General features: G+C 47.1%; 1 pseudogene; it reads left to right on the top strand.

Annotated features, from left to right (window-relative positions):
• Positions 1-14,362: 14,362 nt before the first annotated feature.
• LOC146348713 (alpha-1A adrenergic receptor-like) lies at positions 14,363-19,133 on the top strand (annotated as a pseudogene).
• The last annotated feature ends 6,254 nt before the right edge of the window (positions 19,134-25,387 follow it).

A 25,387-nucleotide genomic window follows, 5' to 3' on the forward strand; every position in this document is an offset into this window, starting at 1 on the left:
ATCCAGATAATTGGCTTCTTCCAAGTGTGCCTTCAACTGCATCGCCACCACCCACTCAATCACCTTGCTCAAAAATGGCAGATTCAAGACTGGGCGAAAGTTGTTCAGAACTTGGGGATCCAAGGAGAGCTTCTTTAAGAGCGGTCTTATCACTGCCTCCTTGAGGGCTGATGGCATCACTCCCTCCTCAAGGGAGGCATTCACCACTGCCCTGATCCCCTCACCCAATCTCTGCAGCCCGTAATGAGCCAAAATGGGCAAGGATCAAGTAAGCAGGTGGTCAGCCTTACAGATGAAAGCACCTTATCCACTTCATCAGAAGGAAGAAACTGGAACCGATCCCACAAAACCGGTTTGCCACAGACCGCCTCTTGCTCACTGTATCCATAGTGCATGGAATAACACTCCTAATCCGACCAATTTTATCCACAAAGTGCCTTGCCAAGGCCTCACAGGAGGCCTTAGAATGCTAAGGTTCCAGAGCCACTGGACCAACCAGGCTCCGGACCACTTGGAACAGCCTCCTGGGACAGCACTCTGCTGATGCAATACAGGCAGCATAATATTCCTTTTCTGCTGCCTTCATCACCATGTGATAGGCTGAAGATACAGCTCTAGCCCGTGTCCAATCGTCTTCAGAGCGAGACTTCCACCACCACGGCTCTAGCCATCTCACCTCCTGTTTCAGAGCTCGTAACCGCGGATTGAACCATGGTGCAGTCCGAGCCCTATTCAGGGGGAGAGGGCGTTTCGGAGCCACGTGATCTAATGCCCCAGTGATTGTGGCATTCCAGCCACCCACCAGGGTCTCAACTGAGTGGCCGTTGGCGTGCTCTAGATAACCCCAAGCGCATTCAGGAATCCATTCGGATCCATAAGACGCCTGGGGCGGACAATTTTAATGGGCCCTCCACCCCTGCAGAGGGGTTGTGGAACCGAAAAGTCTAAAGTCACCAGATAGTGATCTGACCATGACAAGGGTGGTGGTGGATATACCCCCGACTTCCAGATCACTCCCCGCTTCTTCAGAAACAAACACAAGGTCTAGGGCATGACCGGCTACATGGGTGGGCCCAGTTGGAATATGGTAGCTCCCAGGAAGCCATGGTTTCCATGAAGTCCCGAGGTGCTCCTGTGAGGACAGCCTCTGAATGGAGGTTGAAGTCCCCCAACACCAATAAGTTAGGGGACTGCACACACACACATATCAGAGACTACCTCAAGCACCTCGGCCAGGGAGTCAGTCGTGCAGCGGGGTGGACGGTACACGAGCAGAATCCCCAGACTTCCCTTCGGGCCCAACCTCCAGTACATGCACTCAGCAACCTTGGTCTCCCGGAGAGGGGGTCTGTGAAGACCAAGGACTCTCGGTAGATAACAGCCACTCCCCCTCCCCGATCCCCAGCCCTCGGCTGCTGTGCATATGAAACCGGGCTGGACACATGGCCGCCAGAGTTCAAGCAGCAGCCTCGGCCAGCCAGGTCTCTGTAATACACGCCAGGTCTGCACCCCCATCCAGGATCATGTCATGGATGAGAGATGTTTTCTGGGTAACAGACCTGGCATTGCAAAGCAGCAAACGAAGGCCAGAGGATGGAGTCACGCCTCCCCCGGCTCTGGAGGTGTGACTTTGGCTCTGGACAGGCCCGGAACAGGGGACAGATATTACACATCTCTCCCTTGTTCCCCTTACCTGGCGTGGCCTGCCTCTAGCACTCCGCCAGCACCCGCCACCCAGCCTCGGTATGTTCTGGCCCCCAACACTCCCCCCACTGCCTCCATCAGGTGGACACATGCCCCCTCGCTCCCGCCTATCAGGCAGGCTACCCACCCCTAAAAACACAACAGAATCCCCCAAACCCCCCTACCACCACCGCCACCAACTACAACAACAACAAATCCCCTTTAAAAATATTGCCAGGCAGGAGTCCACAGTGGTGGTGGTGGCGGCGGCGGCAGCACAGCAGCCACAGGCACACCCTCTTCCCCGGGTGGGGGTGGTGGCTTCCCCTGCAGGCCCTGACTTTCCCAGGCCACCTCATCCAGCCAGCTTATATAGCCCCTCCAGGAAGGGGTTAGATTCCTCACAAGGGCAGTTTCTCTCAGCTCCTTTGCGTATTGAGGAAATTATTAAAGCAATTAGAAATAGGAATACTGGGAAATCACCTGGTCTGGAGAGGTTGCCAATTGAATAGTATAAAACATTTTCCAACCTGTTAGTTCCAAAGCTTCCTCATCTTTATAATCATTTGAACTGGGCTCCCTTTCTTCATCATTAAATGAGGCTTATATTACTGTGATTCCTAAACCTGGCAAGGATCACACTTATTGTGCTACCTATCAACCTATTCCGTTAATTAACGTAGATATGAAAATATTAACTGCAGTTCTGGCTGATTGCAACAAGTTATCACAAGGCTGGTTCGAGCAGATCAGGTAGGATTTATTAGACATAGACAGCAAGCTGATAATCTTTGATTGGTTGTTGATCTGATAGATTTAGGGAGCAATCTTATGGCCACTAGTCGGCACCTAGATGGCCATAGGATATGTAGTTTTCCAGGAACCAACCTTGGAGCCTGTTCCAGCGGGTGTTCTGGGGCAGAGAAGGCGGAAGTGCCTGTACGACAGATCCTATGTGTTGTCCGGGAGCCTCCTCCCCCGCTCCGCCGTCCCGCGGCTAGACAGTCAAAATTGTATTTGGTCTGCCTTTGTTGAAGGTGATGTATAATTCTTAGGAAGCTGTATTATATATATATATATATATATATATACACACACACACACACACACACACACACTTCATATGCATGTTTTGAAATTGATATATTCAAATCTACATAGTTATGTTTTTTCCCTCTTTATGGTTTGCTTTTGTTGAAATTTTACAATAATTTTTTTTAATAAAATGATTGATAAGACAATAGATGGGGGGGGTGGGATTCTAAGCCAATAATGACAGGAATCTCCACAGGCTGATCTGAGTGTGGGATATGAGTGCCATATCATCAGCAAAAATTGGACAATTTCGTTTTGCATACTTTCACATTAAAGAAATGATCACCTCTCAGATCTAAGGCAATGTTGTTAACAAACAGATTAAAGAGAAGTGTGGCCAAGACACATCCTTGTTTAACACCACAAGTCACCAGGATTATCAGACATATATCCTGCAGGAGAAAATTTCACTTGAATATTGGACTTTTCATATAAAAGAATGAAAAGACATAAATCAATGTTTGTATCAGCTAGTTTAGCCCACAACCGCTTTCTATCAATTGAATCAAAGGCTGCATGGAAATCAACAAATGCTACATACAGTTTTGATCTCTATGGCAAAACATACTCATTGATCAAGTGGTCTAATACAAAACATTGGTTAAGTGTTGAATGACCTGCATGGAAAGCATCTTGTTCTTCAATCAGAACATTATAGTCTTGCAGTTTATTTAACAAATGTCTGGCATATAATTTAGCTGCAATGTCAATAAGACTAATTGGTCTATAGTGTGATGGCAACTTTCGATCCCCGTGGTTAAAAAGTTACTATACTTGTACTCCAGCCCTTGGGGAAATCCCCAGTCTGATTGATATGATCAAGCAGTTTGGCCAAGCTGAGCAGCTACCATTTAGTATTATATTAAATACTTCCGCTGGAATATGGCTACATAAGAAGCAGCACTCAGAATTGAGGTTGCTTAGTGCATGCAAGTTTCCTGAGGTGTCTATTTTCCATATGACTACTTTAAAGTTAGCACACTGCCTCTGATACTGGAGGTAGCATATAGCCATCAGGACTAATAGCCATTGATAGCCTTATCCCTTTTTAAAGCTATCCAAATCGGTGGATATCACTACATCGTGTAGTGAATGCCATAGTTTAACTATGTGCTGTGTGAAGAAGTACTTCCTTTTCTCTCTCCTGAATCTCCCACCAATCAGCTTCATGGGATGACCCCAGATTCTAGTATTATAAGAGAGGGAGAAAAATGTCTCCCTATCCACTTTCTCCACACCATGCATAATTTTTGTCTCCTTGCTTTTTATCTAAGCTAAACTGTCTGAGGTGTTACAACCTTTCTTTATAGGGGAGTTGCTCCAGCCTCTTGATAATTTCAGTTGCCCTTTTCTGCACTTTTTCCAGCTCCACAATATCATTTTATAGGTGCAGTGACCAGAACTGTATACAGTAGTCCAAGTGTGAATGTACCTTAGATTTGTATAAGGGCAGTATGATATTGGGGTTTTTATTTTTGATTCCTTGCTAACTAAGCCTGACAGAATTTTCCTTTTTCACAGCAGCCACAGGTGAACCTTTTCATTGAGTTGTCCACCACAGCCTCAAGATATCTTCCTTGGTCAATCACCGCTTGCTCAGATTCCATCAGTTTATATGTGAAGTTCGGATTTTTTTTTGCCCCAACATGTATCACTTTACACTTGCTTGCACTGAACCACATTTCCCATTTTGATGCCCATTCTCCCAGTTTGGAACGATCCTTTTGCGGCTCTTCGCAATCCTTTTTTGTTTTAGTCATCCTAAATAATTTGGTGTCATCAGCAAACTTGGCCACCTCACTGCTCACTCCTAATTCCAGATCATTTGTGAACCAGTTGAAAAGCGTTGGTCCCAATACAGATCCCTGTGGGACCCCTCTGTTCACATCCCTCCTTTGGGAGAACTTACCATTTATTCTTACTCTCTGCCTTCTGTCCTTTAACCAGTTATGGATCCATAAGAGAACCGCTCCTCTTATTCCAAGGCTACTAAATTTGGTGAGGGATTTTATCAAAAGCCTTTTGGATGTCCAAGTAAACATGTCTACTGGAACACCCTGGCCACGAGTTTACTGACACTCTCCAAGAACTCTAAAAGGTTAGTGAGACATGATTTTCCTTTGCGGAAACCTTCACAAGGACCCACACTCAGAGAATGGATTTGTTATAAGAAGGTGGTTGTTCAAAGTTAGGAACTACTGTGCTGGATCAGACATCCTTTTCTGTAAATCTTCTTTTCCTTTGCTTTTGGGAAAGTTATTCTGCCAGTGAACTATTTAGTTATGATTTATATAACATTTTAAAGAGCTCTTAAGTGTTAGTAATCATCTTGATGAAATGTTAAACACAACTGTTACTGTGCTGCTACATTCTTTTAAAGTTATAGTTAGACTTTCCAATTATGAATGTTTTACAGGCAGACAAACATCTGGACATGATATTTTTTTCATTTCAGTATTGAGCATATCAGTTAATGAAAAAAGAATGATTCCTCAAACAATAATATCTACTTAACTCAAAGCAGCAAAATTAATTATTATTAAAATGGTGAAAATGCAAAAAGAAGTACCTGTGAGGAATGGATAAAAAGGTCTGGCAATTAGTACAAATGTTAAAAAAAAAATAGTGGGATAGTGAGATTGAGAGATGGTAGACAGCAGAATCCTAAATTTGTGAAAGAGTGGAGTCCTTTATTGAATATTGGAGAATAAACTGTGATGCAGAGGTTGATATATGTTATGCTTTACTATCCCTTGGTAATTCCATTCATTTGTTTTACCATGCAGCCTTATGCATGTCTAAGAAGGCAGTCCAATCGAGTTCAACAGGACTTACTCCCAGGTAAGTATGAATAGGATTTGCAACCTTAATGATTTTCCTGTATGAATTATTGGTGTGGGGTGTTTTATGTGTTTTGTTAGTATTCAGATTATATTGAGATGGACTACGACTGAACAACAACAACAAAGTATTTAAAAGAAAAAAAAATGAACCAGGTTGCTATAGATCCTTCCTGCTTTCCAAAAGGAAGAGAACCACTTTGATATGTCAGGAATTAGGTCCGTGATGTATGTCAGTCTGCACTTCTCTGCAGCTATTACATAATACCAGTCTGATTAATGTAATTCTGATGTTTGTACACTTGCTGCTATCTAATGCATAAGTCGGACTTTTTAAATTAGCTCATGTGTTGGTAAATCAATCTGTTCAGGCCCTTGAATATTAAAGTTATCTTGATTTGGTCACTATCAAATAGTCAGGTATCAGCATTTAGAGTAGAGAAGAACATTCATCTCCCTATTTGGAGGTTTTAATTCAAAGAAGCAGGATACTGCAAAAACCATCTAAAACTGAAATTGGGCTTTGGGGTCTCATAATACTGGAACCTGGGGTCATCCCATGAAGCTGATTGGTGGGAGAAATAGCTGGCGTACCCCAGGGCTGGTGTACATAATTTTCCTACCATTGCAACCAGCAGGAAGGAAATTGTAAAAGTAAAGAGGGGAAAACTGAAAAGGGGAAAAAACAAAAACAATGTTCCTCCCTCCCTTCCACCCTGTCAGCACAAGTCTGGCAGAGCTTTGGGTAAAGTAGTTCCTACACCTTCAGATCTCACACCTACTCACTGGTAGGATTGCTTTGCCCATGAGTAACACAGAGCCACTTTATTTATAAAAACATATTTTTCCTGGGAAGTAGCTTTTGTTGTCATTCCTGGCTCTGTGGCAATGGTGATGGAGATAGCAGTAGGTTGAATAAACAAGCCATGAAGTTATGGTTTAGAGGTTGCTAAGAGTCCAGAGAATGCAAGAGTTGGACTAGAAATATACATAATACACACTCGTTGAAAACTTTATACTCATCACACAGATTTGCTTCAGTGTGTGAAAGAAAGATTGTCATGACAACCAGTCAGAGGAGAAGAAAAATTGATTTTTCAAAATTCGGTGATCTAGACCATCTTAGACTGCAGTTTCCAAATGCATGAATGGTTCAAAAGGAAAACATCAGTCTTCTAATGGATCAAGCTGAACATGGTTTTATTTTTTTAAAGAACATCTGCTGCATTATATCCATAACTCTCTAGCGAGTGTGTCTAGGACTGCAGCCTGAAAAAAGGATGGTACTGACAGTGGGTACCAGAAGACCCACACTGCCTACAAGAGATTTTGTTTCTTCTTCAAAGGGTGTCTCTACATTAAGCAAAAAACCTGCAAAAAAAATCCCCAGAGCTTCCTGCTTCCGGTTTCTTTGCGGGATTAGAAAGGGCTTCTTTACATGGCAGCCACGTGGTTTGAGCTGTGGAAGTGCCTTCCTCTCTCCCTGGCATGTGTGCAAAGGAGGAGGGAGTCTTGTTTTCGTAGCTCGCAGCCCCCAGGAAACCTCTGACTTACTTCTGAGTAGACATAAAATGTAAGATTGTGCTGTAAGTCTGCAACCCTTGGCACACTTATGTGAGAGAAAGCCCCCTTGAACTCAGTGGGACTTACTTCTGAGTAGACATGAGATCACCCTGCAAGTCTGCAACCCTCGACACCATTACTTGGGAGTAAGCCCCACTGAACGTAATAGGGTGCTCTGAAACAACAGAGGATGTTGCTTCTGAGCTTGGTGGGGTGGGGGATCAGGTGTGTCTCCCTTCAATGTAGGGAGGCATTTTACCTTCTTCTCCCTCCAGTCAAGAAATGCAGAGGCAGGAGTCGCAATTGGCAGGCAATTTTTGCCCTCCGCCTGTCACATCTGCTCCGGTCTCCTTCCATACAACCCTGCTCCCATCCTCAATGCCTTCATCATCTTGACTGTGCCCCCCCAAACTGAAAACAAACGCCCACAGCAGGCAGACACAGGTTTCTTCCACTACTGGAGAATTTGACAGGGAGATCATGGCGCTTCTGTTCTGTGGGCTGGGAAAAAAAGTTTGTGTTGGGGGAAAACACGAGATAGGCTGGGGGAAATTGCAGGAGGCGCCTTGGACGGTAACAGCATCATGTAAACAGCATGCAAACTTCCAAGAGAGAGCAATCTCAGTAGCAGGATAAAAGCTCCGTGTGATGAACCCCTTAAGCTGCTTCCCCCCTGCTTTTCACATGCAAAAAGGGTGGCAAAGCTGCCAGCCACACATTTTACTCTCTCAAAAATAAAAAAGATAAATTAGCATTTTAGCTCTTTAGACTTTTAGCTTTGCTGTTTTAAATCTGTATTGTAAATCCCTGCACTGCTCCTAGGTTTTATTCTAGTTTTATTCTGGTTGTATTGTTTACTGTGGTTTTAATGTTTTATATATTTTGTATTGTTTTATTGTGTGCTCTTTGGTTTTAATTTTTGTGAACCACCCAGAGAGCTTCGGCTATTGGGTGGTATAGAAATGAAATCAATCAATCAATCAACCAATCAGGGCTTGGACAGCAGTATATACAGTCTGATCCCCACTCAGTTTTGACCTCACAAAAGCAAACATTGCTTTGACTTTAGCTTATGAAATCAATGAAGAAATAGTTATTTTTAAATGCCAGTTCTGTGGCATTTCAAATCTCTGATCCCACATTTGTACAACGCTATAAAAATATAGCCCACATATCATTTCTCATTGAAACTGTTTATTTTGTAGCAATTCACAGTATATATGAAAAGCTATACAGGGAATGTTATAAAAATGTTTTTGTTTTTACAAAGTTCAGCAAAAATGACAGGAGGGAAAAACTAAAACTGAGCTCTGTGGGAACTGGGAGATGAAAACAATATTTGAACTTAAAGGTATAATTCTAAAGTTATACAAGTCCTTCAGAAAACCGTGCCAAGGTAAAAGGCATAGGAAATAGTAGAAAGATCAAGAATATAGAGATTTCATTTTCTGTTGGCATAAATACAGGGCTAGCCTCACCATGAGGCAGACAAACCATGAAAGGGACTTTTCCTTACCAAGAAACATCTTGACATTATGCTTCTGTTCTCTGGGCGTGAGTGCAATAGCAACTTCCTGCTTATGTTCCCCTGCAGCTGTTATTGAGAGGCACACTGCCTCTGATACTGGAGGTAACATTTAGCCATTCTGACTAGTAGCCAGTGATAGCCTTATCCTCCATGAATGTATCTAATCTTTTAAAGCCATCCAATTTGGTGGCCATCACTACACCTTGTGGTGTCAAATTCCATCATTTAATGGGTTCATCCAATGAGAGTATAAAAAATTCTCCCTATCCACACCATGAATAATTGTATACATCTCTGTCTTCATGTCCCCACCCCTTCCTCACCCTTTTTCTAAGCTAAAAGACCCGAAACATTTTAACCTTTCTTCACAGGGGAGTTGCTCCAACCCAGTGATAATTTTGACGGCCCTTGTTTTCATCTTCCCAAAAGATGCAGGACCTGATGCAGGCTTGACTCAAAAATTAGGTGACCATCAAATGATGCCAGTGTGTTAGTAGGAGTAGCAGATGGGTATAAGTAATGTCAGAGTTGGGGCAGAGGCATAATTGGATGAGTAGCCCAACAGACCCATTTACACGCCAAAGGCCTGCTTGAAAACAGTGGTCTTTGCCTGCCAGCAGAAGGACAGCAGAGAGGGAGTGAACCTAGCCGCCCTCAGCAGGGAGTTCCACAGCTAGGGAGTAGCCGCTAAGAAGAACTTCTTTTGTGTCCCCACCAAATGCAACTCTAAAGGCAGCGGTCTTGAAAGAAGGGCCTCTCCAGAAGATTTTAAACTCACTCAGATAATAGCACCACAATGAGTACAGACAAAATGGTGTTTGCTTCTGCACCTCCCAATCTCTGCTTGGTCATTTGGTCCTAGGACTGCAGGGCCCCGGATTTCGGCCCCAGAGTCCAGCCCTTGTTCACCCACTGCCTCCAGTATCAGAGACAATAAACTTCTGCATACCAGTTGCTGGGGAACATGAGCGGGAGGGTACTATTTCACTTGTGGGCTTCCCACAGGTAGCTGGTTGGCCACTGTGTGAACATAATGATGGATAGGCCTTTGGTCTGGTTTGGCATGGTTCATATGAGACATAGGCTTTAAAAAAATGATCAGACTGACTGCTTTTAACTTGGTGTGTTCTCCTTTTAGTGTTTTAAGATGGTGGTTGTTTTCATTTTTGGTTGTTGTATGCTGAGTTCCAGTTGTTTAGATCAGACTTGCAAATAAGCCCAGAAAAGTTACTATCCTGCAGACATTTCTACTAACCTGCCGAGCTTGGGGTGGCATACTGTGGAAAAACCACATGGTGGCAACAGCCCTACAAACTCGGAGTACAACCCAGGGAGTACAACTACACAAATAGTCTCCCCAAATATTATGGATCTTTTCACTTCATGGGCGGGCGGGCAGGCAGCTATGGTTGGGCTCCCTGCTTGTTCAATGACTAAGTCGTGATAAAGATCAGGAAACGGTGTGATACTACGTTACTTAGAATACACTGTTTATATGCCTTTGGGTAGCTTTGAAACAAATAGTCATCACTGCAAAGGTTTTTCCATAACAGCAACGTAGTTGTCTTCGCAACAGCAGAAAGGCTTGTATATAACGACAATAAAAACATTAAGGGTTTTTCCTCTTCTCATTTCCTCTGATTGTACAAACCTTTTCACATTATGGAAGAGGGCTACATACAGGGAGGGGCTACATAAGCTGGCTGGCTGAGGTGGCCTGGGAGAGCCAGGGCCTGCAGGAGAGGCCACCACCACCACCGTGGAAGAGGCGGGCCTGCTGCTGCTGGGCCTGCTGCTGCTGCCACCGCCGCCACCGCTGCCGCTGCCACCAGCACCAGGCCTTCCCTGGAGACTTCTGCCTGGCAGACCGCCAGTCCCTGCAGGACCAGGCCCCCAGGTACCGAGCCAGCTGTGCTGCTCCACCTGCCCTCCCTGGAGGGGCTACATAAGCTGGCTGGCTGAGGTGGCCTGGGAGAGCCAGGGCCTGCAGGAGAGGCCACCACCATCACTGGGGAAGAGGCGCGCTTGCTGCTGCTGGGCCTGTGGTGGCGGCGGTGGTGGCTGCCGCCGCCGCCACTGCCACCACCACCACCACCACCACCTGGCCTTCCCTGTGGACTCCGGCCTGGCATTATTTTTAAGGGGATTTTTAATTGTTGTGTGTGTGTGTGTGTGTGTGTGTGTTTTCTTTTTCCTGGGGGATTTTATTGTGGTTTAGGGGTGGGTAGCCTGCCTGATAGGCGGGAGCGAGGGGGCATGTGTCCACCTGATGGAGGCAGTGGGGGGAGTGTTGGGGGCCAGAAGATACCGAGGCTGGGCGGCAGGCGCTGGCGGAGCGCTAGGGGCAGGCCATGCCAGGTAAGGGGAACAAGGGAGAGATGTGTAGTATCTGTCCCCTGCTCCCGGCCTGTCCAGCACCAAAGGATGGCTGGGGGAGGCGTGACCCCATCTTCTGGCCTTCGTTTGCTGCTCTGCAATGCCAGGTCTGTTACCCAGAAAACCTACCTCATCCATGACATGATCCTGGATGAGGGTGCAGACCTGGCATGTATTACGGAGACCTGGCTGGCCGAGGCAGCTGCTCCAACCCTTGCAGCCATGTGTCCAGCTGGATTTTCGTATGCACAGCAGCCAAGGGCTGGGGAGGGGGAGTGGCTGTTATCTACCGAAAGCCCTTGGTCTTCACCAGACCCCCTCTCCGGGAGACCAAGGTTGCTGAGTGCATGTACTGGAGGTTGGGCCCGAAGGGAAGTCTGGGGATTCTGCTCGTGTACCGTCCACCCCGCTGCACGACTGACTCCCTGGCTGAGGTGCTTGAGGTGGTCTCTGATGTGGCGTGTACAGTCCCCTAACTTACTGGTGTTGGGGGAATTCAACGTACATTCGGAGGCCATCCTCACAGGAGCACCTTGAGACTTCATGGAGACCATGGCCTCCTGGGAGCTGCACCATATTCTAACTGGGCCCACCCATGTAGCTGGTCATGCACTAGACCTTGTGTTTGTTTCTGGAGAAGTGGGGAGTGATCTGGAAGTCGGGGGTATATCCACCACTCCCTTGTCATGGTCAGATCACTATCTGGTGACGTTGGACTTCTCGGTTCCACAACCCCTCCGCAGGGGTGGAGATCCCATTAAAATTGTCCGCCCCAGGCGTCTTATGGATCCAAATGGATTCCTGAACGCGCTTGGGGATTCTCTGGGGCACGCCAACGGCCACTTGGTCGAGACCCTGGTGGGTGGCTGGAATGCAGCAATCACTGGGGCATTAGATCAGGTGGCTCCGAAACGCCCTCTTCCCCTGAATAGGGCTCGGACTGCACCATGGTTCAATCCGCGGTTACGAGCTCTGAAACAGGAGGTGAGACGGCTAGAGCGCCGGTGGCGGAAGTCCCACTCCAAAGACGATCAGACACGGGCTAGAGCTGTATCTTCAACCTATCACATGGCGGTGAAGGCAGCAAAAAAGGAAAAAAATTATGCTGCCTCCATCGCGTCTGCAGAGTGCTGTCCCAGGAGGCTGTTCCAAGTGGTCTGGAGCCTGGTCGGTCCTGTGGCTCCGGAACCACTGGAGCATTCTAAGGCCTCTTGTGAGGCCTTGGCAAGGCACTTTGCAGATAAAATTGATCAGATTAGGTGTGTTACTCTGCACGCTGTGGATATAGTTAGTGAGCAAGAGGCGGCCTGTGGCAAACCGGTTTTGTGGGATCGGTTCCAGCTTCTTCCTCCTGATGAAGTGGACAAGGTGCTTTCATCTGTACGGCCGACCACCTGCTTACTTGATCCTTGCCCATCTTGGCTCATTATGAGCTGCAGAGAGAGACTGGGTGAGGGGATCAAGGCGGTGGTGAACGCCTCCCTTGAGGAGGGAGTGATGCCATCAGCCCTCAAGGAGGCAGTGATAAGACCGCTCTTAAAGAAGCCCTCCTTGGATCCTCAAGTTTTGAACAACTTTCGCCCAGTCTCAAATCTGCCATTTTTGGGCAAGGTGATTGAGCGGGTGGTGGCGGTGCAGTTGAAGGCACACTTGGAAGAAACTGATTATCTAGACCCATTTCAGTCGGGCTTCAGGCCTGGGCATGGGACAGAAACGGCCTTGGTCGCCTTGGTGGATGATATGAGGAGGGCTCTGGATAGGGGTGAATGCTCCTTCCTTGTTCTCCTCGACCTCTCAGCGGCTTTCTATATCGTTGACCATGGTATCCTCCTGGACCGCCTGGAGGGGTTGGGCATTGGGGACACCATATTGCATTGGTTCCGGTCCTTCCTCTCCGGCAGGTACCAGAGGGTAGCACTGGGAGAGGAGGTTTCGAACCTGTGGCCACTTACTTCTGGGGTGCCACAGGGTTCCATCCTCTCCCCGATGCTATTTAACATCTATGTGAAGCCGCTGGGGGCTATCATCAGGAGGTTTGGGGTGCAGTGTCATCAATATGCGGATGACACGCAGCTCTACCTCTCGTTTAAATCTTCACCAAGGTTGGCCTTAGAATCCCTGTCCAAATATCTGGAGACGGTGAGTGGCTGGATGGGGAGGAATAGGCTGAAGCTGAACCCTGACAAGACCAAGGTACTTTTGGTGGGAGACAAGAGGAGACTGGGGGATGTTGACCTGGTGTTGAATGGGGTACGGCTACCCTTGAAAGACCAGGTCTGTAGCCTGGGGGTCATTTTGGACTCCCAGCTGTCCATGGAGGCTCAGGTGTCAGCTGTGAGCCGGACAGTGCTGTATCAACTCCATCTGATACGGCGGCTGTGCCCCTTCCTTCCCGACCATCTGCTCCCATCGGTAGTACATGCCCTGGTCTCCTCTCGTTTAGAGTACTGTAATGTGCTCTACGTGGGGTTACCCTTGAAGACGGTTCGGAAAAACTGCAGCTGGTCCAGAACGCGGCGGCTCGCCTGATTAAAGGCAGCCGCCGGCGAGATCACATCACTCCAGTGCTGAAGGAGTTGCACTGGTTACCAGTTGTTTTCCGGGCCAAATTCAAGGTGTTGGTTTTGACCTTTAAAATCCTGTACGGTTCCGGCCCAGCCTATCTTAAGGAGCGCCTCCAGCAGCACCAGACAGGCCGCTTAACAAGATCAGCCTCGGATGGCCTTCTCTCTGTCCCATCAGCCAGGACAGCTAGACTGGTGGGGACGAGGGAGAGGGCCTTTTCTGTGGTGGCCCCCACTCTGTGGAACTCCCTCCCTAGGGAACTCCGCCATGCCCCCTCTTTAATGAGCTTCCGTCATGCATTAAAAACGTGGCTGTTCAGGCAGGCATTTGGGGTGGGTTAGGATATCTTAGAAAATGTTTTTATGGTAGAATTTTCTTGTTTTAAACTGTTTTATTGTATGTTGTACATCGCCCAGAGTGGCTGGGTGACCAGCCAGATGGGCGATTAATAAATTTAATAATAAATAATAAATAAATTTGCGCCCTCCCATGCACCAGCTGAGCCTGCCCTCCCCTTTTGAGCAGTCTGCAGAGTGGCGCAGACTTCCATCAGAATCGTTCATCTTGCCATCTCTTGGGTCTGCATTTCTGGAGACTAAGGATGGGGAAAACAGCCCCTGAAGCGCCTTCCACGGGGCTTCGGGGGTGACGCTCCCGGGCCTACCACTCTGCTGCACCCTGTTTGCCTGGTGAAGAAAAGATGACCTGGTCGATGCTGGGGAGCAGCAGCGGCCAAACCGCCAGTTGCACAGTCCGGAGCCAGGCGCTGGCTGGGGAGGTCTGCAAGTTGGTCCTCACGGTGCTCCTGCTTGTCGCCATCACCCTTGGAAATCTGGTGATCCTCCTGGTTTTCCTGTGCAGCAGGCAATTCGGAACTTCCCAAAGCTATCTGAAGGCCTCTTTGGCCCTGGCTGACTTGGCCGTGGGACTCGTTGTAGTGCCTTGCTCGGTTTACAGGGAGGTGAGCAGGTTGGCTTATGGGGCGGAACAAGAGACGGGTTCATCCGACCGGCAGCTAGCCTGCCTCATCACTGGCCCTGTCTTTGTGGGCTGCACCTTCGTCTCAATCAGCACCATGTGTCTGTTGTCGGTGGAGAGGACTGTGGAACTGTGGACTGCTGAAGCCCCTGCACAGGAAAGCAGTGATTACCAAGCGCAGGACTGTTTGTCTCATCCTTGCCTCCTGGGCCTTGAGTTTCGGCTTGGCAGTGACACCGCTGCTCACCACCCCTGATATCACTTTCCAGTACAATTCCTGCAGCAAGATGTGCAATTATGCCTTTCCTCCAGACAAGCTGCTGGAATCCCATTGGAATGTCATGCTACTGTACCCGGTGTTTGATTTCTTCCTCTTGGGGAGCACCTTGGCCATCAACGCCGTCACCTTTGCCACCCTCCACCGATACTGCAAGCTGCGGAAACAACTAGGGCAGGAGCCACAGGGTGGCAACCAGCTTTCCTTCTCAGACATTGCTGCTGCCAAGACCATTGGTATCCTGACCGTAGCTTTCTCAGTTTCCTTCTTCCCCGTTGCTGTATTTGTGGTGGGCTCTGTGATGGGTTATCGGTGGTGCCGGTTCTCCTTTTATGCCTTCTGGATCCTCACTTCCAACAGCTGTTCGAATGTGGCCGTCTATAGTGTTCGGGACCCCAAGTTCTGGCAGGGGCTTCAGCAGCTGTTTGACAAGTGCAGCACCCCAGCCCCTCACTAGAGCACAGTTCTGCCCCTGCCTGTGTGACAGTTGTCAAGGAGATGTTCGTCTCAGAGAGTGCTTGAGGGCACTGTTGATTTCTGGCATTTTGTCAATTGGGCTGCTGTGTTCCTGCTTCAGAACAATCTGAAAGCTTAGCTGGACATTCTGGGTTTTTAAATAGTCATTCCTGATATTGTATGGTTGCACCTTCGTAGAGAGGTCTCTTCCCAAAATGTGTTTGTAGGAACATAGGAAGCTGCCTTAAACTGAGTTAGACCATCGGTATTGTCGACACTGACTGGCAACGGCTCTCCAGGGTTCCAGGCAGGAATATTTCCAGCCCTACCTGGAGATGCCAGGGATTGAACCAAGGACCCTCTGCATGCCAAGGATGTGCTCTACCATTGAGCCAGAGCACACACCCCCCCCGAAGTGTCGGAGTTGCGTATGTTGGATTACAACCTGTTGAACTTCATAGTCCAAATGCAGCCTGGATTTATGGGGATGCATTGCAAGGTAGAGTGTGAAAGCTCACTTTACTCTCAAAAACAGATCCTTGCAGACTAAATAAATGCCTTTTTAAAAATAAAGAGCCAATATCCATCTGCAACTTCTGGACCATACAAAAATGGCAGACATCTAGGTTCTGTAAGCCTAGGGGTTCTGGTGGCATCTGGTTGGGCAACAAGATGGTTCTATGTTGATCCATCTAAGTAAAAGAATGTATAATTTTTTTAAACTGCCCTTGATTATAGTTCTTGCTGGTTACAAAATCTCTGATATGGTTACAATACTTCAGAATGCACCATATAACATTTGCTCAAACCACAAATATGCATGTTGTTGCAAAAACTGCCTTCTTCTTTAAAAAGAAAAATAAGAAAAAGACCTTTTTTCCTCAAAATGGGAAAACCCAACTTTGACCACTGGTGGCACATACTTTGTACTTAAGATAGCACTCTTTGGGAGGGTTGTTTAAATCAGAATAACCATCCTGTTCTGGTTTCCTACTCAAAATCACTACTGGAAATTAAGACTATCTTCTATAAACAACCATTGGAAAAGTGGGGAACTGCTCTTTTGCTTGGGCTAAAAGAGCCACTAAACTCACAGCTTTTTCAAGAGATGTGCCTCTACAGCAATACAGAAGAATAAGGTTTTAATTACCCTAATTGCACATTCAAAGGTTTGTTAAAGTGGATGGGGTGCTGGGGGCAACCTGTCTGTATTAAGTGATTGCTTGTACAAAAGGATGTTGATGTTGGAAAGATGGGAAACTGTAGAACATGATATAATGTAATATTAAGATGGTGGTGAAGTGATACGCTGGGTAACAGTTTTGTTTCATGTGTGTATTTACGAAGGTTCTCACTCTTTGCGTTACTCTGTTCTGACTTCTTTCCCCATTTGGCTAGCTTAAAACAGCTACAGTATTTATTGTATGAAGTTAACTTGATAACTGACACTATTCTGAATGTATTCAGCGAAGAGATGTTTCCTTTGATTAAATAACACCACAAAAACAACAATTGCTGTGTTTTGATAAGTACCTTATATGCGTTGCCTCAGTTAAAAGATGCACACAGTTCATGTACAACAATGTTGTGTCAGCACTGAAACACTTTCACAAGAGATAGCTCTCAAAAGAGCAGTTTTGTACTGGCTATGTTGAAAGCAGCGTAGGCAAAAGCAATCTGCTCTGAGGTCCTTGGATTCAGTAAGCCTGGAAGTAGCGCTGTGCTTTGTGCTGCCTATTGAATTGTCTATCATTCCTTCTCAATGTGTACATTTGTAAATAAACAGATTTTCATAAAGAAACCATAGATTTCCAGTGAAGTGTCTTCCTGCAGGAGCTGATCCTACAAAGGTGTCCTTCAAGTTTCCAGTTTGGGGAAGGAAAGAAGAAAACAACAGAATACCTAACTTGGTTTGCAGAAGTCCAGAAAGAGAAGGTTCACTTAGGCTACAATCCTATACTACAAGGCATTTACCACATTAAGCACAATGAGACTTTCTTCTGAGTAGGTATTCATAGGATTATACTGCTACATACTAAACTGGAGACATTTGCACCATGATAGCACAGTGAGGGTGACATAGACATAGAATCATAGGGTTGGAAGGGGCCTACAAGACCATCAAGTCCAACCCCCTGCTCAATGCAGGAAGCCTGATTCCCTGGTGGTCTCCCATCCAAGTACTAACCAGGGCTGACCCTGGTTGTATTAGAAAGGAATTCTGCCACAAAAAGCTTTCCCAGAACTATGCTACCTGGGAGTCCTTTGAACCAGGGTACAAATACTGACACTGGATGCATACAGATGTACCAAAAACACAGGTGTCATAATGTATTTTTGTCCACTTCCTCTTATGTTTGGAAAGCCAACAGCAGACAGACATTCAAATCAGCAAGTCAAGCACTGTTTCATGCAATTGTCTTTCCCCTCCCCCCAGCTTTAGTCAGGGTGTCCACCTTTTTATTTTTAAAGCATAGCACATACAAGGAGGGGGAGGCTGTTTTGCGATGACACTGGTTCCTCCCAGTCAGAGCTGTGCACAGATGACTTTTGTTCCAAACATGCAGAACCAGTTTGCCCTGAACTCAGTCTAGTGAGAAGGTGTTATGTTTGAACAAAATGCAGTGTGCGCTCCCACAGCTGTGCTGATCGTTCACATTATGTCAGTCCATATATAATATTCCTCAATGGAATATGCCTTCCTAGGAATATATGACAGAGGACTACATTGGGAGGGATAGCTAATACTTTGGAAGACAGAAATAAAATTCAAAGTGATCTGGATAGACTGGAGCGCTGGGCAGAAAACAACAGAATGACATTTAATAGGGACAAATGCCAAGTTCTGCACCTAGGAAAAAGAAACCAAATGCACAGTTACAAGATGGGGGATACGTGGCTCAACCACACTACAAGCGAGAAGGATCTTGGAATTGTTGTCGATCACAAGCTGAATATGAGCCAACAATGTGATGTGGCTGCAAAAAAGGCAAATGCTATTTTGGGCTGCATTCATAGAAGCATCGCTTCCAAATCCCGGGAAGTACTAGTTCCCCTCTACTCAGCACTGGTTAGGCCTCATCTGTACTGTGTCCAGTTCTGGGCACCACACTTTAAGAAGGATGCAGACAAACTGGAGAGGGTTCAGAGGAGGGCAACCAAGATGATCAGGGGACTGGAAACAAAGTCCTATGAAGAGAGACTCAAAGAACTGGGCATGTTTAGCCTTGAGAAGAGAAGACTGAGGGGAGATATGATAGCACTCTTCAAGTATTTGAAAGGTTGTCACAGAGAAGAAGGCCAGGATCTCTTCTTGATCATCCCAGAGTGCAGGACACGGAATAATGGGCTCAAGTTACAGGAAGCCAGATTCTGGCTGAACATCAGGAAAAACTTCCTGACTGTTAGAGCAATACGACAATGGAACCAATTACCTGGGGAGGTGGTGGGCTCTCCCACACTGGAGGCCTTCAAGTTGAGGCTGGACAGCCATTTGTCAGGGGTGCTCTGACTTGGATTCCTGCATTGAGCAGGGGGTTGGACTCGATGGCCTTGTAGGCCCCTTCCAACCCTACTATTCTATGATTCTATGATTCTATGACTAGTCCCTCTTCTGCACAGGATGTCCATTAACTAAAGTAGTTCTGATTGATGCCTTTGTAGCCTAACTTCCCAAGCCTGCTCTTTCCCACTGCTGAACTCGATTAAGGAATGGAAAATCCCTCTAAAACCTCTGACTTCCTGTAGTTTTAACCCAGAAAGGACAGCCTGATCTATGAAACTTCACACAAGCTCTTCTTGATCACACATGTCTAATTTCTTTCCCTTCTGCTTTCAGAACAGTCCAGGTGGTTTGCATCTAGGAAAGGAAAGACTTTAGCTCCTAGAAGCATTTGGAGCCTGAGCACCAAATACATCTCAGATGTATGTTGAAGTCTTTTGAGTTTGTTACATGACACTTACAAACTTGTTCCCAAATTATACCTCTGGTGGCACTTGAGATTAATTTGATTTTCATCTAATGTATTTGGTCACAAATGTATTGTTGACATAATGTCATTTTATGTGCACATCGACTGGAGTGATTTGCTTTGCAAGTGTTTTTTGCAATCCTGTTGCCCTCTGACTGTAACACTGTGGACCTGCTCACACATTCTCGAATTACCCTTGATGGTGTGGCTGACCATGTCATCTGAACCTGGGCAGCATAGCTGGTTTGGGGTGGGCAACAACCCTCAAATAACCCAGCAACAGCCCATGGGTTATTTGAGGGTTATGGCATGGTTAACAAGCCACTGTGACTGGTTAACCATGCCCAGGGCTGACCCAAAACATTTTGCTACCTAATTCGAAAAACAAGACGGCATCCCCTTCCATTCCATGTACAAAAGCCAACTAGACTAGCGGATTAATCTTACTTCAATACTGGGAATGGGACAGGTTCCTCCACTGCATCTGAAGGCAGCAGGCTAGCTTAGAGGGTGCAAGATAAGTCATAGAAATGATGATGGTGATGATATGGCCCACAGCTCTCTCCTCCGACACCTTCCTGCTGCCTCCCAGCATCTGCTGCCTGAAGTGACTGCCTCACTCTGGCTAGGGTAGGGCCAGCCCTGACTGTGCCGCAGTCATGCACACCAGGTCATTGTGGTCTGGATTGTGAGGGGTTGACCTGGGGATTGGGCTGGAGGGCCAAAGCTCACATTTTGGGCAGGGGATGTGCTAGATCAGCCTTCCCCAACCTGGTGCCCTCCAGATGTTTTGGTGTTCAACTCCAACGTGCCCCAGCCAGCATGGCCAATGGCCAAGAATTCTGGGAGCTGTGGTCTGAACATCTATATGTGATAGGAGGAGGGCTCTGGATAGGGGCGAATGCTCCTTCCTTGTTCTCCTCGACCTCTCAGCGGCTTTTGATACCATTGACCATGGTATCCTCCTGGACCGCCTGGAGGGGTTGGGCATTGAAGACACCGTATTATGGTGGTTCCGGTCCTTCTTCTCCAGCAGGTACCAGAGGGTAGACTGGGAGAGGAGGTTTCAGACCAATGGCCGCTCACTTGTGGGGTGCCACAAGGTTCCATCCTCTCCCCGATGCTACTTAACATCTATGTGAAGCCACTGGGGGCTATCATCAGGAGGTTTGGGGTGCAGTGTCATCAATATGCAGATGACACGCAGCTCTACGTCTCGTTCAAATCTTCACCAAGGTTGGCCGTAGAATCCCTGTCCAAATGTCTGGAGACGGTGAGTGGCTGGATGGGGAGGAATAAGCTGAAGCTGAACCCTGACAAGACCGAGGTACTTTTGGTGGGAGACAAGAGGAGGTTGGGGGATGTTGACATGGTGTTGAATGGGGTATGGCTACCCTTGAAAGACCAGGTTCGTAGCCTGGGGGTCATTTTAGACTCCCAGCTGTCTATGGAGGCTCAGGTGTCAGCTGTGAGCTGGACAGCGCTGTACCAATTCCATCTGATACAGCTGCACCCCTACTTTCCCAGCCATCTGCTCCCATCGGTAGTATATGCCTTGGTCTCCTCTTATCTAGACTACTGTAATGCACTCTATGTGGGGTTACCCTTGCAGACGGTTCGGAAGCTGCAGCTGATGCAGAACACGGCAGCTCGCCTGATTGAAGGCAGCCGCTGGTGTGATCACATTACTCTGGTGCTGAAGGAGTTGCACTGGTTACCAGTTGTTTTCCAGGCCAAATTCAAGGTGTTCGTTTTGACCTTTAAAAACCCTATATGGTTCCGGCCCAGCCTATCTCAAGGAGCATCTCCAGCAACACCAGACAGGCCACTCAACAAGATCAGCCTCGGATGGCCTACTCTTTGTCCCATCAGCCAGGACAGTTAGGCTGGTGAGGACAAGGGAGAGGGCCTTCTCTGTGGTGGCCCCCACTCTGTGGAACCTTCTCTCTAGGGAACTCCACCATGCCCCCTTTTTAATGAGCTTCCACCATGCATTAAAAACATGGTTTTTCAGGCAGACATTTGGGGTGGGTTAGGGTATTTTTAGAAATACGATGTTTTGATGTAGAATTTTATTGTTTTAAACTGTTGTATTATAGTATATCACCCAAAGTGGCTGGGTGACTGGCTAGATGGGTGATTAAGAAATTTAATAAATAAATAAAAAATAATATCTGGAGGGCACCAGGTTAGGGGAGGCTGGACTATATGAACTAATCTTTGAAATCTATGAGCCCATGGGGGGAAAAGGTAGGGAAATCTATGATTATCTGAAAGAAACTCTGTTATCAAAGCTGGTGGGATAAGATGTTTAAATTGCTGTATGGCTAGTTAAGATGTATGACTGGTTAGACTACTTCTCTGCTTTTTTATTTTGAAAAAAAACCTATGAATAGAAAACAATAGTGGAGAGAGATTGTAGAAGTGACAGATTGAAGTAGGTAAAGCAGAAACCTTCTGCTTAACACTGAATAAATTGTCTAGCTACAGGAAAGGGAAAGATTTTCTCTTGACAATTATCAACTTGGTACCAGTGGAAAAAAGGCAACAAGCCGTACACTTGGTTTGTGTGGCTTGGAAGTCTGGAAGCTAGGCTGATTTCCCCCAGCTGTTGATTTAGCTTTTCATTATTGTTCAGTCGTTCAGTCGTGTCCGATTCTTCGTGACCCCATGGACCATAGCACGCCAGGCCTTCCTGTCCTGTGCTCTCTCCGGGAGCTTGCTCAAGTCCATATTCATTGCATCAGTGATGCTATCTAGCCATCTCATCCTCTGCCGTCCCCTTCTCCTTTTGCCTTCAATCTTTCCCAGCATCAGGGTCTTTTCCAGGGAGTTTTCTCTTCGCATTAGGTGGCCAAAATATTTCAGCTTCAGCTTCAGGATCTGTCCTTCCAATGAGCAGTCAGGGTTGATTTCCTTTAGGATTGACTGATCTGACCTCCTTGCAGTCCAGGGGACTCGTAAGAGTCTTCTCCAGCACCACAGTTCGAAGGCACCAATTCTTCGGTGCTCAGCCTTCCTTATAGTCCAGCTCTCACAGCCATACATTACTACTGGGAAAACCATAGCTTTGATTAGACGGACCTTTGTCGGCAAGGTGATGTCTCTGCTTCTTAGTATGCTGTCTAGGTTTGCCATAGCTTTCCTCCCAAGGAGCAAGAGTCTTTTAATTTCATGGCTACAGTATTGAATTAATAGAACAAAGGCTGAGTCATTTCCAAACACAGGAAGAGTAGGATAATCGGTATTTTCTAGAGGAAGTGTAGAAAACATGGAACCTTACCAAACCACAATACAAAATAAAGATTGAGCTGAAGACCAGGCATTGCATCAAGATGCTGTGTAATGTTTTGAAAGAGAAGGGGAACTGTTCCTAAGAACATAATAGGGGCTTGACACGTCCTTTATCATTATGCATATACCTAGGCTTGTGATTCTACCTGAAGGTGTCCACTGCTGTGAACCCAGCTGATGCTACTAAAAGCCTGCAAGAAGGCCCCAGTGATGAACCGGAAAACCCCAAATGTATAGTGTTATTGGGTACTCTATGGAAAATACTAAGAGTGATGTTTTTGTTAAGAAAACTGACTGAATGGCAATTTGGAAGGGAAGCAATACGTGTGTGGGTGTGTTAAGGCAAGAGTAGGAAACACCTTCAACTTCGCAATCACTGGATACACCTACAACTAAGGAATACATGAAGGGGAAGGAGAAAGGGTGGCTAGTACAGCAAGAGAGCATGGAGAGGGCTGGGGACAAGCCTCCCCAGTGACAGGATTGTGCTGCGTCACCCCTTCAGAGTAATGCAGCAGTTTGCTTTTTCCATTCACAAATAGCAGCCTCGGATTCATTCACGTCTCCCCTTCAGAATAGTCCCCTGTGTGTTTAATTTTTCTGCATATTTATGAGGAGGGGGAGGAGGCTTAATTCTGTTTGGGGAAGCGGAGGCAGCAGCTTCAGTAGCCTCTGCGGCTGACTCCACAGCACTAGCAGAAGGATCCCAGCCCTTTCCCTCTGTGCAGGACCTGGGCGCCTCCTGTCTGCCCACCCATCAGTCTGTCCTCAGGCTTCAATATTGCCGGTTCACAGTTGGTGATGAGAGGGGGAGAGGTATAGGGTAAACTATCCGACATTACTCATCTCTTCCATTAAACTTCCCTGAGCAGTGGAGCATGGAAAGGGGCAGGAGCAAGCCTCTCTCCCTGGCTGAGCAGCATCTCTGGTGTTGATGACGTTCACTTCTACTAGCAGGACTCTGCCCATCCAACCACAAAGTAGGGCGGATTGAAGTACGGTTTGACCTGTGAAAAGTGGGGTTTAAGGTAGTGTTTACTCTGCATTTTTTGCTTCATGTGCCCCTGATGGACCAAAGCCAATTTCATGAAAATCTGCATTAAACATGGAAGTGCTTCATATTTGGGGTGTATCTACACCTGGCTTTTACTCTGGGGCGGGTGCAAGTCGAGTCCATTGGCACAGACGATGCACTCGCCACTTCGCAATCTTCCGTGGTTTCTGTCCGGAAAATGCGGATTTCCAAGGTGTCGTTTTCCTCTGAATTTTTCGGCTGCTGCGGCTTCACCACGGCAGGGTGCGCTGTCTAACCATCCCTCTGGGTGACATCATGGTTTGCGGTGGACGTGGGGTGGGCAGGGAGTGCGACACCTTTTTCCTCCTCCCCTCTTCCTGCCACCGAGAGCAACTGCGCCCCTCTCTGCAGTGCTCAGCTGAGAGGGGTGCAGTTGTGATGGGAGAGGGAAGCAACGCTTCATGCCGCGCAAAATGTGGCAGTGCAGGGAGGAAGTGGGAGAAAGGGAGCTGTTTTCAAGAAGCAGCAGCTATGGTGCAGGGTTTATTTCCGACTGTGTTTTTTAAAATCTGTATTTCTCTCTCTGTCTGTTTGTGTGTGAGGGATTCAGAGTGAACACTGTTTTTAAAAAGCCCAACACAATTCAGCATGGTGCAAGTAGCAATAATCACCGCCAAGAGCAACTGCGCCTCTCTCTGCACGGTGCTCAGCTGAGAGGGACGCAGTTGCGATGGGAGAGGGAAGCAGCGCTCCGTGCCACCGCCACCAAGAGCAAGCATGCCCCTCTCTGCTGGTGCTTGGCAGAGAGGGACGCAGTTGCTCGCGGCGGCGCTCGCCAGGCTCTTGCGCCACGGCAAAACTACACAGTAACTCGCCCTGTATATCTAGCTCATTGAGCATCCACAGCACAGGAGCTGCACAGCTCCAATGATGCGATGGACAAGTCGGGCGCCATGTAGATGGGGCCTTGGTTGCCATGTAGATCCAGCCTATAATTCCACATGGAAGAAACTTCTTTTGCACCCTCTAACCTGAGCGCTTGTACACAAGAAACCTCGTGTACAAGGTCTGAGTACACAAGAAACCTTATGGCAAGTGGAGCTAATAGCCAGTCCTAAAATGCCAGATAGCCCACAAACAGGTGCAATACTTGGGCATTATAATGGACCAGGGATCAGTTCGATCCACCTTTGGATAATCTGATGACATTTGTTGTGATTCCCTCTCTTTCCCTTGTCTTCTTTTGCTGTTCAGTAACTGCTCTCACCATTGCCCAGGCTTCTGGCACCTGTTCATCCCACTGTTGACTTCCTTTCTGCTGCCTGAGTCTACTGTCACCAATTATCAGTCTGCAATTTTATTTTTGTTTAAAGTCACAGCACACTGAACAGGTTAGGACTTAAGGTCCCACTCTGTTTCTTCTATATTCAAAATTTGCTTCTCCAAGGGCACTGATTTAGGGGCCATTGCTGCTCAACTAGGGCGGTTGGCTCCTGGATCTACCAGACATACACTACTGCCCTACTCCCTTTCTCTAACTTTAGGGAAACTTTTGTGGTCAACAGACTGTACTCAATAAAGTCTAATTCTTTTTCCTTCTCTCCTTCCTGCTACAGTCCCTAGTATTCTCCCCTCTCCGCAAACCCCCATGCTCTGGAAGGCTCCCCACCTGGAGTTGGGGGACCCCAGAGCAGATTTTGAAGGTGTTCAGTGGGCTGAGGTATGGAGGAGAAATCCCTGCCTCCA

The sequence above is a fragment of the Heloderma suspectum genome, chromosome 4, assembly GCF_057233095.1.
Source record: "Heloderma suspectum isolate Gila_16-S chromosome 4, 16-S_ref, whole genome shotgun sequence".
NCBI classification, from domain to species: domain Eukaryota; kingdom Metazoa; phylum Chordata; class Lepidosauria; order Squamata; family Helodermatidae; genus Heloderma; species Heloderma suspectum.